Here is a 4223-nt window from a genome sequence, read left to right as displayed (position 1 = left end):
CCTCAAGTCAGCACGTTGTAGGTGTCGCCACCGGCGCCAACCTTGTGTGAATGCTCTGAGAAGCTAATCATTTGCATATCACAGCATCTTCTTCCTGTCGGTTAAATTTCGCGTCTGTAGCATGTCATCTTCGTGGTGTAGCAATTTCAATGGCCAGTAGTTTAGTTAAAAGTTTGATCACAAAATATAGTAAAAGGTTCATTATAAACCTGGGGCTATGTTTCTCTCACAGGTTTTGAGACGTGGTAACAGCATCATGTGTGACATTTCACTTAATTTATCTCGTGTTAGGCATATCCGGTAGAGTTCCGGTTGGAGCAGATGAAAATATCATGTATTCTTGAGCTTTCGTTCGCACAACGTGTTCACCTGAATTCAATAAAAAGAAGTCTGCCACGTGTCGAAAATTTGGTGAAATAGCCAGAAAATGAATTTTTGTAAGCTTTCCAGTGCAGCTCTGCCAGAAAACACTGATGTCGGTTCCATTATCGTGCAGTCAATAATTTACGAATCTAAGCGAGCTGAATGAAATGTTAGAAGTCGTGTGCTGGACGTGGAAACAACTTTGCGACTCCACACACTCTTACCAAAACATAAATCCTCTAGGAGTTTTGAACAGACTATAGATGTTTTAGGCCAGAGCTCCCGAACTTCTTTCTCTCGTAGACCACGTTCCAGGTTTTTCTGCTTTGGGTAAACCACCTGCCATTCATATACTGAATTTTTACGAAGTCACGACTTCAATTGTGTTTCTGACAGCTGATACAGTGCTCAATTTGAGATATTTTAACCGCAGAAGTGCATGGCGAAAAACTTAAAAAGCATGCGAGAATTATTCATTTATTAATTTAAACTACACAACACGCAAATATCGTAAAGTTAATTGGTAAATACTTGTAATGGTAGCGATAAGCAAGATGGACATTAGCAAATTTCGAATATTTGCCTTCTTTTTAATTAGGTTTAACCCCAAACCTCCCCGGTCAGTGATTACCAATTTGTTCCTCTTTTCATGAAGATTGGCAACTGTGCCAAAACCCCATTCCAAGAGGTTAGAAGGTGGGAAAGCTATCGAAAACTTTAACGCAGTGATCCACAACACAGGGTAAACAACACGTATGTTTGTCTGAAGCCAGAATTACCAATATTGCTTCTAAAGTGTATCTTAAGTACTTCTTTAGTGCTTATACTGATCAGTTCTTCTTTAAATTCGGCATCCCTTTCTTCAATAGCACTGTATGGATCGATAATCCGCAGTGCTATTTACTCAGTTAAAACAACCTCAATTCTGAGTTTAAAGTCTCTGTAAAGGACTTTTAGTTTTGACCATAGGTTGAAATGTGACTGTCCTGCAGTTTGACTGGGACAAATTGGAAAACTGGGAAAATTTGCACGTTCCATTGATTTGTTTCATTACTTTCTCTGGCAAGAGAAGCTGAAATGATGAACTGTGTTTTGCCGAAGCTGAGAATGTCACCTTGTAACTGCAAGTTAGCCTCATTAAATTTAGTTAACATCTCTGTTAAATAAGGAGTTTCTGGGTTTCACTCGATTAAAATTTTTAAAATTGTATCTTTAGTATTTAAAAACAATAAAATGGTCTCAAAAAGTTAGACAACTCTCGTCAAACATAAACCTTTTGAAACCAGCGTACTTCAGTGTGAAGAAGTAACCGATCAAAGCTCTCGACAACTTTTTCGCATTACTGCACCAATTACTCAGAATTCAACGCACTGTTTCGAATTATGTTCACTGCATGAATGACAAATTGAAGAAATTTATTTAATTTACCACCAAGATTTTTTATTAAAAATGAAATTCCTCCAACTGGAGGAATTTCATTTGCATTTTCCTCCAGTTGGAGGAATTTCATTTTTAACAAAAATCATACCAGCTGTGTCCCACCTTCATCCAGTTTAAATATGAATGTACGAAGACCAAGATTTTTAGCAACTGAATGTTACTGTTGTATGACGCAGTGTATTCCAGACCCCAGGTACATTTTGTTCTAAGGGGCTTGTAAATCCATGACCGCGCTGAAATATGACAGGAGCTTCATCTCCTGTTGCTGATATTATATTTGGTGAATGGATAGTTTTTCCATCAAATAATCTTCCAAAGCTTTAAATATTGGTTGACCTTTAGCGTCTGTTGCCACAGTTCTTACGATGAGAAATTCTTCTTTGGTTTCTTGGTCCATAAGGAAACAAACATACGACAGTAACAATGATTAATTACCAGGTAAAGTTGATTCGTCCAATTGCATGTATAAATTGGTTGTTTGGAGATAATTACACAAGATGATTTCAGTATCATAACTCATTTCATCAATACGTCTATGAACTGTGTTATTATACAAAGGAATTCTTCTGAGTATATCATAAGTAGGTCGGTGTAGAGAATTTTTTTTAAATTCTGTTCAGCGGGTGGCAAAATTAATTGTTGCCCAACTGTACGAGGATTTCCAGATTTTGCTATAAGTAGTGAGATATAATAACACTCCTGCAAACCACATCTTTCTGTGACGTCGAAGTGAACAATCCGTCTACCATGAGTCCTTTTGAAGTTTTTCTTTAAGTATTTGTAAGTATTTCAAATCTTTACCTATTTTTTCAGGGTGTTACTTTCTCAGATCAACCTGCAGCTTGGACGATTTCATAGCGCAATTGATGCTGAGTTGGAATGCCGTAAAATGGTAAAGAACCACATTTTCAGTTTTTAAACCTTTAAAATAATTTGTAATTTTCTGATTAAAACTGTGCAAAAATTGTTACGAAATTCTAATTAGAAATATTTTTATTTCATTTTTCAAAATTTTATGCGGTCCAGGAAAGTTACCCAACTTGTGATGGGTTTCTTATTCAAATCTTCGGATGTCCGAAAACATTATATACAGAAGTATGTGCATTTTACTCGTCTGTTGTAGAAACTTTGGTCTTTCGGTTGGTGTCATTGCCATAGCAACCTGTTGTGTTTACAGTTCAGTTTTTGATCTGTGAGTTAGTGTCCAGAATCTTCAGTTTCGTTTCCACATAGTCCAGATCTTGTTATTCATCTTCTTGTTATATTCTGTGTTGAGTGTCATAATTTGTTAGATGCTTCTAAGTGTATAATTATTTAAAAAGCGCAGATTTCACGTGAATCGATTTACAGACAGCTTTTGTGGAAGTGATTCTGTTGGAATATCTTATCGCTCTCGCAGTATAGATACGTCTCCGTAATAATAGCCGACTGTCGTTCCTTAAAAACTAAACTCCGTCCGAACAGGTCTCGGAAGGCCCGAACGGTAATGACCGACCGCCGTGTCATGATCAGTCTAGAGCCGTCACTGAATCAATGAAGTACAGCCCCTCAGTTTGCCTCACAAGGGCTGAGAGCACCCCGCTTGCCAACAGCGCTTGGCAGACCAGATGGTCACCCATCCAGGTGCTAGCCAAGCCCGCCAGCGCTTAACTTCGGTTATCTGACGGGAACCGGTGTTACCACTGCGACAGGGCCGTTGGCACTAAAGTTCCTTATCGCCATAAAAATTATTTCCTAGTGGCTGTTATAGAACCAATTAAGCTGATCAATAGAGACTTGAGGTACCCCGATGATCCCAGTAAATGTCTTCCAGGTTGTGCCCAGAACCAAAGATGTTGTTCATCATCCTCAAATGGACTAGTGTACATAAGAATACATTTTTTGGGATAAAAACTGGAATAGGGAATCAGTGATGCTCTTATTTCTTTCAGTTTTGGTAGATCAAAGATCATGAAAAGGCTTGACATTTTTCGTGATGTTAACACGACAAAGGTCTTTAGCTTCTGGACAATGTGCGAGTAAGTAAAGCTCACTATGCAGCTGGATTTACTACAAAGAAAGCCAGGGCATCAAGAAGATGAAAGCTTATAGGTGAAGAAGAAGAAGAAGAAGAAGGAGAAACAAAGGATGACACTGATTGCGCTACTGGACACTTGTGTTGACAAAATTAGAGATATCTGAGAATTTCCAAATTAAATTACTTGAGTCGCATTTTGTAGCATTTGAAATGTTGATTGTTATGTGTACCGTTATTTCAGGAATCACTGAACTAATGACGTTCAAATTTCCACAAATTCTACAAAATAGTATAAGAGGTACGACTGAACTAGAATGATAAGAACTGGCTTATTCTCTGAGTTAGGGGGATTTGTATGGAATTTTGCCCAATTAAACGTGGCTTGAAGGGTAAACAGTTCATC

The 4223-nt window shown here is 37.9% G+C and overlaps 1 pseudogene; it reads right to left on the bottom strand.

The window, feature by feature from the left end:
• Positions 1 to 3386: 3386 nt before the first annotated feature.
• Positions 3387 to 3504, bottom strand: LOC126095892 (5S ribosomal RNA; annotated as a pseudogene).
• Positions 3505 to 4223: the final 719 nt, after the last annotated feature.

This window comes from Schistocerca cancellata, chromosome 8 (genome assembly GCF_023864275.1).
Source record: "Schistocerca cancellata isolate TAMUIC-IGC-003103 chromosome 8, iqSchCanc2.1, whole genome shotgun sequence".
Lineage (NCBI taxonomy): Eukaryota > Metazoa > Arthropoda > Insecta > Orthoptera > Acrididae > Schistocerca > Schistocerca cancellata.
This window is presented reverse-complemented; position numbering and strand designations above follow the sequence as displayed.